Source organism: Cotesia glomerata, linkage group LG2 (assembly GCF_020080835.1).
Source record: "Cotesia glomerata isolate CgM1 linkage group LG2, MPM_Cglom_v2.3, whole genome shotgun sequence".
Classification (NCBI taxonomy): Eukaryota; Metazoa; Arthropoda; class Insecta; order Hymenoptera; family Braconidae; genus Cotesia; species Cotesia glomerata.
Genome location: NC_058159.1, coordinates 25,848,708 through 25,863,379, shown reverse-complemented (window position 1 = coordinate 25,863,379; position 14,672 = coordinate 25,848,708). Strand labels below are relative to the sequence as shown.

General features: G+C 30.3%; 1 non-coding gene across 1 annotated transcript; it reads left to right on the top strand.

Moving 5' to 3' along the window:
* The first annotated feature begins 9,726 nt into the window (after positions 1-9,726).
* Trnal-aag lies at positions 9,727-9,808 on the top strand. The gene has a single exon. It is a non-coding gene; the product is annotated as a tRNA-Leu (tRNA).
* The last annotated feature ends 4,864 nt before the right edge of the window (positions 9,809-14,672 follow it).

Sequence of the window (14,672 nt, the reverse complement as noted above, 5' to 3'; positions counted from 1 at the left end):
GACATAGGGTAGATGTACCGTTTTTGGCCAGTTAACATTTGAATTAATTTATAAAAATTATAATATTATAACCATATTTTTGTTGAACTTTAAAAAATTTATATTAAAACAAATTGAGTTTGTGATGGTTTATTAATATAAATTCATTTCTATCGTTTATTTGAACAATAAATGGCCATAAACGGTACAGTGGCCACAACTGGTACTTCTACTCTACTCTAAAAAAAATCAACCATTTAAAACGAAAAATTTTTGAAACAAGTAAAATTTACTTAAGCTCAGAGAAATTTCTCAGTTCATTAATTTATCCACTTAATTCAAAATGATTTCCTTGGTTCAAAATTTTTTCTCTTGAATTAAGTAAATAAATTTTTTTAGGTTCACTTATAGCTTAGCTAGCCAATAAATGGTCATACTACTAATTGTAAGTTAAATTATATTATCGAATTTTTTTTTAATAATTTTTGAACTTGTTAAAAAATATATCAAATTTCTAATCAGCGAATTGTCTAACTTAATTATATAAAATCCTGCATTAATGTAAAAAAAAAAAGTAAATTTAAAAATTTTTTATTGATATGTCAATTTAATATCTATTAATGTTTAATATAATTGTTTTTGTTACTCAATTAATATTTTTTCAGATGACTATTGTTATCTAAACACTTCAAAAAACCACCTGCTCAATATTGTTAAATTAGACAATTTGCTAATTAGAATTTAGATATATATTTTGGGTTTAAATAAAAATGATCTTTTCCGAAAAAAAATAGATTTGACTTATTTTCAATACATAAAACATAAATAGTTCAAGTATTAACGTAAGCTTGCTCATAAATAATTTGGTATGATAAAAAAAAAACCGTCAATTTGATAAATTCTAACTCTACGCTAAATATATACTAATCCTAATATAGTCATGAGAATGAGCCTCATATAGCTCTCGAGTATCGAAGTTGGTGTTATGTGTGTAAACGAAATGATTCTCGTTAACAAGCATGACTTTACGGGTTTTACGTCGATAGTTCACCATACATATTTTTTTATCCGTGTTAATTTTAATAATATACACACCGGAACGTATATTCATTTTGGACGGTAGCAAAGTGTCGGTTACTTGGCGCCGAAAAAACTCATAGATAATTATCTACTGAAATTCCAACATTTTTTACGACCATCCATTCCATTTTACTTATTACTAGTACGAGTACTATTATAATCATAATTCATGATAATTATGGGTCTTAATATTTAGAAAATATTTCGTTACCTTGTTATATTCAATTGTGTTTTTTAAATTGAAATATATATATGATGGGCAATCTTGGTTTTATTTTATTCATATTAAAAAACTTAATTCACTTGAAGAGATATCAATAAATAATTTAATAAAAATTAGTCATAAATTTGATTAATTATCATTCAATTAGTGAATTTCTTGAATTCTTTCGAACTGAATATTATAAAACAAGATTAGAATTTTAAAGTAAATATTTTTTTTGAATTAAGTCATTTTTTTCAGTGAATATATTTAAAATTATATAAAATTAAAGTTAAACATTACAAAGTAGAGAAATAAACAACGTGTGTGAATATTTTCATGGAAAAAAAATTACGTATGCTTATATTTAAATAATGAAAAACGCAACATTAATTTTTAGTAGAAAATTTTATCCACAATCTCAACCAATTAATTTTTTCATGACTTCGATGTATGATTGGATTTTTTTATAAATACTTGTTTCATTACAAAAAATGAAAATGCAAAAATTTCAAAATTTCTCTATTACCAATAATTCAGTTCGTAAATTTTCAGTCTGAATTTTTAACTTCCCGCTAAGAAAATCGGGAAGTTATTGTTTTCACCCCGTTTTGGAAAAATCAAGTTTTCATCAGATCTTGACGTTTGAAGGTCACAGGAAGCTTCCCTGACTATCCCCGCGAGGTTGTCACTATGTCTGTATGTATGTATGTGTGTGTGTGTGTGCGTGTGTATACAGATATATATGTATATATATATATATGTGTGTGTGTGTGTGTGTGTGTGTGTGTGTGTGTGTGTGTGTGTGTGTGTGTGTGTGTGTGTGTGTGTGTGTGTGTGTGTATATGAAAAAAATCATTTTTGAAAGTGGTTTTTTTTGGAATAAATTTAAAACGGCTCGATTGATCAACTCCAAAAACTAATCCGCCCTTAACCTTGAAAAACCACGTCGATCGCCGCTAATCCGGTCAAAATCGGTTGATTCGTTCGAGAAATAGCGTGAACGAAAGAAAACCGAAAAAAGTGTTTTTTCACATAACTTCGACATTTCTTATCGGATCGTTTTTGATGAAATGGAATAATTTTTAGAGCTTAAAAAACTGCGTTGATCACCGCCAACCGCATAAAAATCGGTTGATTCATTCAAAAGTTATTGCGGCTTAAAAATTTGAAAAATTGTGTTTTATCAAACTTCTATCAGACCTTTGAGCTCGAAGAGCTCAAAAGCATAAAAAGTTATCTCTTTAAGCTCAGAGAGCTCAAAGTAACATATAAATAGTACGTTTGAGCTCGGAGAGCTCAAAAACATCATTAGTGCAATTTTAAGCAACTAGGTATGAAATGAGCGGGAAGTTGCACGGATGGCCTTCAGGGTCTACCGTTTTTCTAATTTTTTTTTCTGAATACCATAACGCACTTATTGATCATTCACTGAAAATAATAAAAAATATCGAGTAAACATTATGTAATGATTTTGACCAGATAAAAAATTATTGATAATTTTGATAAGAAATGATAACAACAATAATGATAGTAAAACGTATACATAATAGTAGGTCGACAATAATTCAAATGAAATGACATCCTCGAATCTGTCAGCCGTCGATGAAAATGCTTGAGAATGAAACTCTTAGGATTGAATTGCCAATAAGGACTCGACGATTAATAATGAGGTCCTCAACAAGGATCGTGTGATTACCTGCCATTAGGATAACGGGAAATAATCGAGAGTGTCTATCGACCGCGAGGAGGCGTAGAAATTTACTCGCTACTCACCGAAAAAGTCAACAGCCAATATTCAAATATATTTCATTTCCCAAACATTATATTTATAATATTGCTCCTTGCGTCAATCAAATAATCGAAAATTAAAACAAATTGAACATTTGCAAAATTATAATCTTAACATTTTCTGACCCAATTGATTCGGTAGTTAAAAAAATGGCAAAAACGTTGTATATACAATTTATCTAGCAGCAAAAAAAGCAAGTCGGCCGACAGTTTTGGAGCATGTCACGAACGCAATTAGTGAATGATTCGTCGAGCACTGGGGCTCTCGACTGCTGTAGTAGTCAAGAACTCCTCGAAGGCTTCAAGAGTACTCTCATCACTTCAATGGAGCTGGCTGCATTTTGATTCGCGACTCAATATGCTTCTTCGAGTTGCAGAAACCTTCGATTTTACAATCAACACTTGCTTTTAACGAATATTTCTTATACCTCTACCTCTCCTATTTTTTTTTCTTTTCTTCCTTTTTTTATCCTTTCATTTATTTTATTATTATTTAATTTTCTTTTTTCACTCTCTACGTTAATCTTTACTCGTTGTAAGATCAAGTGCGCGGTTGCATTTTTCAAGTTATCCGTACTAAAGACTTTTTAAATATCACTTGGCTGTTCAAAATTAAAAAAAAAAATAATATCAGTAAAACTTATCAAATTCTATATTTATAAAAAATTTAACTTGAAGAAAGAGAAAAAATTTTTAACCTAGAACATCATTTTTGATCAATCATAAAAATTTTTTAACTAAATAAATTATTGGTTTAAATAAATTTTGCTTGATTCTAAAATTTTTTTATTTAATTCAAAATAATCAAGCTCTTAAAAAAAAAGTTTTTAGTTCAAATTTTTTCTCTTGAATCAAGTTAAATTTTTGTATAATTTTTCTTGTAAAAATTCCACTCAAAATTCAATCTTAAAATTATTGTGAAATAATTTTCCACCAAAAAAAACATATTTAACTTTATCTGAAAATTTTCTACTTTAAAAAATTTCCGTCTTACTAGCGAGGAATAATTTTTTAAGCCAAAAAAACGTCAAGATATATAATATCATGGAGAATGAAAGTAATATCGGAAAATATCATGGATACTTTATACTAACCTCGCACATATACAATATAATGCTAAAAAAATGCATGTACGTACAAATGCAACTGGATACCTATTAAAGCAACACGCTTTGTACCGCTTAGTACCATTGTCACGTATCCATTATGGTGTTACACCGTGTGGACATTACAATAATGAATATTGTGTTAATCCGAATGTATATGTATAGTATATACCTAAGGTATTCTTCGGGCGATAATGTGACACCTGGTAGGTGTTCCGTTGCCACCATTTTCCATTATGTCGATAATTTGATACATATCGTAGAAAAGAGCTTTGTGGCAAATAGTCGAGGTTTAATATACCCACACTGGGTTCCATTTCTTTTATTTATTTTTACTCACTCGCTCACTTATTTTACTCTCTTCTCTCTACTACATGCCATACCGTGTAGAGTATGAAGAACCCTGAATAAAATTATATATTATCTGAAAAGCATATAACAGTCTACTCCATAACTTAAGGCAGGAAAACTTTTCACACTAAACTCTCTTCAACCTCAAGAGTTATATTTCCATCGATATCGCCGAATATCTAAGTTTTTTTCGGTTCGAATTTCATTCAAAGTGTATCCATGTCTACGAAAGTTATCCACTACTATACTCTGCCTATTCACTTTCTCAAATCTCGAATCTTGATCTTATACTTTTTAAACTGAAATTTTAGTTCGAAAACTTACGTAATAATTGGAAGAACAAAAAATTATCATGAATTTTTTATTGTATACTGATAAAAAAGAAGAAATCTTCCATCAAAAACATAATTTTGAAGAATTTGATCATCTTAGATGGAGTAAAAAAATTCTAAAACTAGTAAATTGCTTCAGTTCAAGTAAATTTTTTTATGAAATTTATTTTTCATTTTTTACGAAAGTTAAATGGCAGGAAAATTGTTGAAACAAGTAAAATTTACCAAATCAAAGAAAAATTTTTTAGTTCAAGAATTAAATTCATTACTTTCACGTGAAAGTATGTTTTAATTTTGCTGAAATGAAATCTTAAAAACGAATCAACTTTTGATTCAAAAAATTAATGATGACTTGAAATAATATTTATCAAATGCATTTTGTAAAAAAAACTATTGTACATAATTATTACTGCGTATTTTATATTCAATTATTTTATTGTGCATCCATTTATAACAAGTAAGTATTAATATGAAAAAAGTAGTATTAAATTATTAAAAATTAGTTATAAATTTTTTTTATTTTTATTTTTGAACTTTAATGACTATTTTTTTACTTAACAATGAAGAAATGTAAAAAAATAGTCATTAAAGTTCACAAATTACCTGTAAAAAGAATTATTCTTGCATAGTTCATCCCAATAAAGATTCGGCTGTGGACTAGATAAAGCGACAAATTTATCAATTATGTTGCTATGAAGTATCTTCATAAACCAGCCGAGCAGCCCGCCAAGATCGTGCCCAATTATGCTGCATTTATCGACTCCCAGTGTCGAGATAAATTGACGTAATTCGTTAATTAAAACTTCTATTCTGTATGATCGCCTTCTGGTCGGTTTGTCGCTGTCACCAAACCCTTTCAAGTCCAAAGCGACCACTCAGTAAATTGATGCAAATTATCGAAATTTATTTGTACATAAGGAATTTTAATTAATTAGGAAAGAAAGAGGAATATAAAAACCTGAAGTGCTCTGATAAAATTGGCAATTGCTCTCGCCAAGACAGCCAGCAATCGGGAAAACCGTGCAGTAATAATAATAATAATAATAACGGTTGAAACTTTCCTCCTGTTTCTAGATAATGAAGTTCATACCCTGAAGTTATTTTTAATTTTTCGGTAGAAACCTTTAACTTTCAATATTAGTCAGCCATACCTAAAGAACGAAGCAATCATAACGCAAAAAAGTTTGTTTAAAACATATATGAATGCACATAACAATCGCAACTAATATATACCGCGTATGAATGCTAAAGTTACGTTTGGTAACAATGGCTGCTGTCTGCAACTACAACACATACAACAAATATACATTACCCTTACTCACATAGAACTTTTCACTCGCCCTGTTACACACGCGTGCCCCTTATCCGAAAGCGACGTTTCCATAGCAACAACACTGAGATTCTGCGAGGGTCTGACAAAATGGTGAGACAAATCTCTTCTCTCCTTCTTCCTTTTATCCTTCCTAGCTTTCAGTCTCTCTTTCATCCCTCGCTTTAGTTTTTCATTTCATTTCTCAAAAGCTCTCTCTACGCATTGCTCAATATCTCTGGGTTCTAATGCAATGGTGGTTATCCAACCTCCACCCTTAAATCCTTAAAGAATAATAATTAGTAAACTTGGAAATAATTATTTAAGTTTTCTTCATGGATTTTTCTAAAATTTGCAAGTTTATAACTAATAACTTTTTAAAAAATAATTTAAATACATTTTTATTTTCTTTGTCAAATTTCTTAATTCAAAAAAAAATTATTAAAATTAAAGACATTCAAATAATTAATAACTAATTTTCCTCACAAATTATTTTAAATTTAAACATCTTTCTGAGAATTGGTAGTAAATTAAGACCTTTTACTAAATATTCAAGTAAATAAATGCTATAACTGTATTAAAACATGTTTAAGTTTACTATTTATCTTTCGCTCAAAATAACGGATGGGATAAAAATGGCGATGGATATAATCAAAGATCCAAAACGACGAATAGATCTAGTAAGATATTGAGTTCAATTAGATAAAGAAAAGAGACTATGGCTGAATATAAGTTTGTGTATGTGTGCAAAGTGTAAGATAAAAGACACTGGAGGTGTCGGATGAGTAAAATGAAGACGAGTCTGAAGGACAGGGTGAGCGGAGTTTAGCGAAAATGACGAGAAGGAAGAGATATAGAAGCACCAGATATATCACGACCAGAATGATCAAAATGAAGATGAAGGTGACGGAGGGATGCTATAGCAGGAGATGAGGAGATGAGGAGATGGAGGACGGAAGGTGGCAGACACATCTCTCGGATTACGTCTTTTAACAAGCTCCACAACGTTCATTTGTCTTATCCGCCTTTCCTAATGCGACAGCAGCCGTTGAAATGATTAATTTACCAAGAGCAGAGGCATCATCCGAGCCTCATCTTCATCTACATGCATGTATATTTGTACATTCACTACTGCTGGATTCTATTCTACACTAACTCAATGTTTAATGTGTTGAACCCGGCGAAAAACAACCTACAATGTGTATGTCATTATTTGCACACATGCATGTGTCGATTCTGCCTGAGCTGATGAGTTTTATTATTTCCTATGTTAATTCAATTGGTTTATGTATAATATATATATATATATATATATATATATATATATATATATATATATATATATACATCTTATGTATTATGTGTTGTATATATTCGAGTCTTGGAACTTCAATAAGTGCAAGGCGTTAATTGACCGAATGCTTTTGACCTGTCTATTATTGTATCAGGCTTGAGGGAAGTATCCCACGGTGGAATTAGTTGAATTGATTGATATTTTGGTATTTAGTTGCTTAATTATTATTTTATTTGTTTTCAGGAAATTGAGTGAGAATTAGTAAAATTTGTGGAGAAAAGATAGTTTAATAATTACCGTAAAATGAACAATAAAATTAAATTGGAGAATTCGATAGAGATATGTTCATCACATAAACTTCTATTTCAACAACTATAAAAAACAATCCGAAATCTAGTGTGGATATCAGTAAAAAAAGTTGAAGCAAACTTCGTACTGACAAAAAAAATGGTTTATGTTTATTGACTCCAACTTATACCATAAAAGTAAAATACATTAACCAAATAGGATTACCAACGAATACATCTAACTTCACATGTAATATGTGTAATACAGGTATAAAAAAACCTACAAAGTCGACTTTCGTGTCATAACGGTCTCTGATCGATGACTAATCCCACTCAAACATCCACCCAATGTCGTTTCATATAAATAATACTTCATATACTTGACAATATCAACACTAACACTAACACCAGCCTTAATACTAATAATATCAACACATCAAGCAACACTTAATAACTGCTCTTATGATTAATGCATGCGATCTTCAATTATTGAAGCATTGTCGTTGCATATGAGCATGAATATATAAATATAAATATGACCATCTACAAAGTGGTTATATATGATTGTAATGAGGCTAAATGACATGATTGGCATTTCGCACGTACATCCAGTCACTGTATATATATATATATATATATATATATATATATATATATATATATATATATATATATATATATATATATATATATATTAATGAACATAAAGACCACCCAGAGAACTAAACCAGTAATATGACCATAATACGTTCACACATTGACCATCATGTAGATGCATAGATATTCATGAAATGGAGTCATATATATCCAGTATGGCGCCCTATAGAGCGGATTTGGTCACAAACGCGATGAGAATACCAAATTTATCAACGAAAATTGTTCTTCGATAGTTCTATTGTCATCAGAGTACAAGAGCAATATGTAATTTTGAAATTGTTCGATGTCAATCAAAATTTGAATATTCCGATGATAAATTCAGATCGAGTTTTTTATCATGATTCATAACTACCTTCATCTAAATTTTAATAAACCAATATGAATATTTTCAGTTTACAAAAAAGCTAAATACTTTTCGCCACGCTGATGAATTCTAACTGCATGCTTGAGACAAAACACAAAATTTCGAGACAATTGATGATTTTGTTTTGTATTTTTGTGATGAAAATTGAAAGCGAAAAATTGTGTAATTGGTGGAATTAAAAAAATATTTGTAAAGAATATTAAGTCGCAACAAAATGGCTGGCAGATGTCCGATAAGGGATCTGGTGTAAAGAAAAAGTAATAGGGATAATAATAATAATAAATGATAAAGAAGAAATAAAAATAAAAATAAAGTTAAACTAAAGAGGGCAAGAGAAATATCGAGGGATTGATTATATTTTTTTGCTGGGCTGTTCTGGTGCACGTTCTCCGATTACGTGACACGGATCGAAATATATTCGCGTGGAAGTTTATGGGGGTGAATATGAAGCTATAAATATATACTAAAGACTGCGCAAGCGTTCAGATGTATTTTGTTGTTGTTATTATTATTATATGTATTTTTAGAAAAGGATGCTGAGCTTTGCGTGAAAAGCTCCGCCCAAGAAGCCCCGAGGGTACCCAGGTGTCCAGTGTTTTACTTATGACACAGATGCACTTGGATTTTCAATGAAAAATTTTCCGTCGCAGCGCATAAGAAAAAGGATCGATGAGAATACAGTTTTAGTAGAAAATGACTTTTGCAGAAGTCATTTTTAAATATAAAATCGACAAAACTCAGATACTTCATGATCTATTCTAATTGTCGTAAAGTTATTGATGAACCAGTTAACTTCACCGCAAAAACTTAGATCTCAAAAATTGTTTTTGATCCTTTTGAAGTCTATAAATCAAAGAATATTATATTTTATATATTTTTCTAATATTTTGATAAGTTTTCACGCTAAAATTAGAAAACTATCATTAGAAAATAGCGCCTATGTTTAAATAGCACACTTAGAAAAAAATTTTTGTGGTAGCGTGGCCGAGCGGTCTAAGGCGCTGGTTTAAGGCACCAGTCTCTTCGGAGGCGTGGGTTCGAATCCCACCGCTGCCAAATTTTTTGTATTTACAAAAAAAATTTTTCTCGATAACAATCATGCTGATTTTTTAGGTTAACATATTTACGATACTGAAATCGGTAAATACTTAGGCATTTTTTACTTTTTTTTCAGGATAAATTTAGTAGAGAGTTTCGTAAAAAATGTTTATTCAATTTTTTTTTTTCAATTTCCAAAGTGAGGTTATTTTATTTTTCTTTGCAATAACACTATTTATTATCAAGTTCGTCTGTGCCATAAAACTATAAAATTTCAGTAGATTTTTGTACACTTCGGTGATTTCTCTTACTAAACGCCAATACGGTTTTCCATCATTTTTTATATTTTAATTGTAATCGCTTTGATATCGGTGTTAAAAGTTCATAATGTCGTGATGAAAACGTTCTCCCTGTTTTTCTCAATCCTCTTCCATGTTATTTTTAAATTTATCTCAATAAGTATATGAGCTTAGAGGTTCTTGTGACGGTATATACTGTTTTTCAATATTTTTGTTCGAACTTTGAAATGAGCATGACTGTGATAATTTTACGACTTTTCCGTAACATTTACAACGCAAAAGTAGTAGTCGTTTTAATATTGTGGTGAGAAAAAATAGTTTCTAATTGTTTAATTGCTTTCTTTTATTGTAGCGGATTGGTACAAAGTTTGATTAAGCAATATAATGATGCTAAATTTATCTAGTTCTGATAAATGTAAGACCATGATGGTAGCGGGATCGTCGATGATTTCGGCTAAAGGTTTTTCGATTTGTGATATTGGGACGTGCCAAGTAAACTCCTGTTGATAGTTGGAAATTTGTCGTCTTCCCAGGTGTGACTTGACTGGATTTTCGTACGGACAATGATTTTGGCTTTTCCAATATTATCTCTGTGAATCTAATGTCACATTGTAATGAATTGGTTTTGAAAATCGGTTTGGATATCGTAACAGGTCAGAGAGCATAGTGGACAGTATGAGAATGAGTTTGATTTGATCTTAAAGAAGTTCTAGGTTGAGGTGCCTGGAGGAGCTCCTTCAGATGACTCAATTATTGAGATGAAAGTAATATGTGATAGGCCCTGAATAGCCTACCTCTGGGCTTGAGACATGCTTTGTTGTTAGGAGACTCAAATTGTTAAGGAGCCATGCCAGGACACAGAAATCCTGACAGGAGTTCTTCAAGATTGACTTTTCAGTAGTTAAATCATGCGTTATTTGTGAAGTTAAATACGTGAAGACTATCTTAGAAGGCACAAGATGACAAAGATAACTCAAAAGTGTATCATCCACGACAGGTCGAGTAGACAATATAATTCTTTAAGTATTTGACGTTTTTTATAGAACGAAATTTGTCAATTGTAATATGTACGTACCTTTGACTATTTTGTCAATTGTAATATGGACGTACCTTTAAGTATTTTATTTAGGGAAAAAATACGATACCGATGATGTGCGTAGTTGATTTGATGTATAAAACAGGTTGTTGTGTTGAATTTTGAAAAGTTCCAGGTGACAGAAACTCTTTTGGCGATTGGAGCTGCCTCGAGACGTTGGATAGTAGTTCTTGATGATTGATAGATCGAACGAGTGACGAAATACACTGTGGACACTGATGTAAGTAAATCACCAAAAACAGACTGACAACTTAGAATCAACTAGGAAAATAAGTGGAATTTTGGGAAGAGGTATCGTGAAGTTACGTGGTCAAAAGATTAGTGAAGACTGACGCTTACTGAAGAGTTTTTTGACTCTTTTTATTTTGTAATTGGTGGGAAGGATTCTGAGAAATATCCTTGAGAAAAAGCGTTGATAAAAATATTACATACATAAAAAAAAAGGAAAGTAACAACGAAAATATTTAAGCCGAACCAGATGAGTACCTGGGTTGATGAAAACAAGGGAATGCATTTACGGCCTCAACGGCCAGAAAATCATAAAAGTAGGTACTTGAGAATAGAGACCCGCATACATGCATAAAAATTTATAGTTGGAACGAAATATTTTGGAGTTTGGCATTTTATTATTTTGTTATATACTGAATAATTTTTTAAAAATGAGATGAATGACTTAAAAAAAAAGTTAGTTATTTAATTGATAATTTATAAATTAGCTAAGAATTCAACACTAATAGATTAATTGAAATATTCGGTTAAAAAAACTATTATTGTAATTTTCTAATTGACATATGGAGACAAATATTAAAGCTTAATTTTTATTGGAATTTTATTTCTGGTTATGTGGGGATAACTGTATCATAAATCACGTTGTATTATCAATTCATTTATTTATAATTAATTAATTTAAAAATGTCTGACAATGAAATTTTGTTCTCTTGAGCCGCCATATATTACTTTTTTATTCTAAACTAGAAATTTGAATAGCGCGCTACGCGCGCGCCTAAATTTTAACCAATAATGAATCGTGGCCCGTTTTTTGCAAGTTTCGACCTTTGACTAACTTCAAGACTATCATGTATTTTAATTTAGCGGATAAAGCTTGAACACAGCATATACTATACTACAATTATCTCAATTACCCTGATAGCCACGCTTTGAGTAAAATAACCTGCACTGGCGGGATTTTAGCCAAGTCGTTTCAAAGTTCACTTAAAGTCACTCACTGCAGAATCCTGTATTGAATCTGTAGTGAAGTTGGTTAGGAAATTCAAATAAACCTACGCCGACATCTGAACTAAAGCTGTTGACAAGTTTTTATTTGCAGAAGGTTAGCTAAAAGTTGTAATGAGATTTGCGTAAAAAATAATGTCAAGTTAGACTGTAACATTTTTTAACAAATTTTTTAGCTGAAGTTGTATAAATTTTAAACTTCAATTTTCATTTAAAATACTAACAAATATGAAGACATATTTAGCAATCAAGTTTTTAACTCAGAAAGTTCAATCTACAACACAACAAATTTTGAGGCAATTATTTCGATATGATTTTTTAAGAAAGATAATGCATAAAATTAAGAACCTACGATTTTCTTAGTCATTTGATGAAGTATTAATTACTTATAACTCATAAATAAGTAACTCAATGAAATTAAATAAAAATTTTTATATTTTAATTGAAAAGGATAAATTTGAAAAAGATAATTTTTTAACCTGATGTTTTTTCCTATCGTTAAAAAACATTTATTCGAAGAAGTTTTTCACCTACGGCAAATATAGCACCAAAGTTATATTTATACGCAAAATAAATATGAAAAATAAATTTACTGTTAATTTTTTTTATTTGATTTTGTACAAATATATAAAATTGATTACATTGGTCTCAGAATTAATATATATTTCTTATAATTTATTAATAATTATAAAAATAGTAAAAATAACAATGATAATAGTGATCGTAATAACAATTATAATTGTAGTTGTAATTTATTAACAATTGGCCATAAGATTGAATTTCTCTGATGGCTATAAGGATTATACCGACAAACTATCATCAATTTTCGGTAATTTACCGATCGTAGAATGCAAATGGTAAAATTTTTGTACTCTGCCGCATTAACAGACATTGTCTCAAAGTTCAGTGCAGGTTCACTCAAACTCCTGCACTACAAGATGTTTAACCCTTCGTTGGTCGCGCTTCACTGCCCGCCTTCATTGGTCGCGTGGTTAGGGAATCGCCGCAATGTTAATTTTCTTACAGTGTTGCCAAGTATACTTTTAAGTAAGCGCGGTAAAATTTGAGTTGGTATGAAATAAAAATTAATAATTAGCGCAATAGAACAATGAAATCAAATGGATGATGAAAGTTCCTCGTAAATTAATATTTTTTTTATTGAAAAATTACATTTTATAACATTCACATATAATTAAGAATTATACATAAGAACACATAATAAGAACAGAAATTATATATATTAAGAATTATTATTTAAGAATAATGACTTGAAACAGTAGTAATATTATTATTCTTGTGATTCAATCCACGTAATGATATTTATTTATTTATATTTATATTTATATTTTTATTTTTATATTAAAATTACTTACAATAACATTGCACAAATAAATTAAATAAATAACTTTATGGGACATGCGCATAACAACTATAACAGCTGATGACGGCCATATTGTTTTTATTTATTCAAGTTTCATATAATTGGCAATGCTGCGAATAAAATTTCATGGTCGCGTTTGGTCGCGCTTACGGGGAATCGCCGCGATTCCATGTTCTTACGACATTTATTATTTAATATCTAATTAATAAAAATACCTACAACTTTAAAAACTGTTTAGGTGCATGCTAAATGAATTGAAGAAGGAATAGCTAAATTTTTTAAGGCTGGAAAAAATTATTTTTTTTTTTATAACGAATTGAAAAAAAAAAAGCGGGGAATCGCTCATAGCGCGACCAACGAAGGGTTAATGAAACTGTCGTTAGATTCGAGTCGTAGATTTTTCACAACTTGGAGTCCAGTCTAAAGCCAACTTGTATTCTGCATGGCTATCAGGGTATCAGGTAGTCTGGTATCTGCTGGTAAGACAGTTCCCTACCGTTTTTTCTCATGATTTACTTGAAACGCAAGAGGGCTTTGAATTCGTATGAAAATAAATACTATCCGCGGAAAAATTTGGATGAAACTTTAAATTGAATTGTAAATAAAATTAATTTTCTTATAATTTCTTCTAGATTAACTCATTATTATAATTATCGTTTCAATGTATTCTGAAAGTGCACAGTAGAGATAATTTTTTTTTCTCACCTCCGGGCGGAAAGCGTCAATTTCCCTCCCGCTGCGCTAAACGAAAATGCCGCTTTCCGCCTCCGTCGAGGAGAAAAATAGTATACACACCACGGGCAGTAAATAAGAAAGCCTCAGATCACATGTTTATTGACCTCGGCTTCGCCTCGGACAACAATTACATGTGAT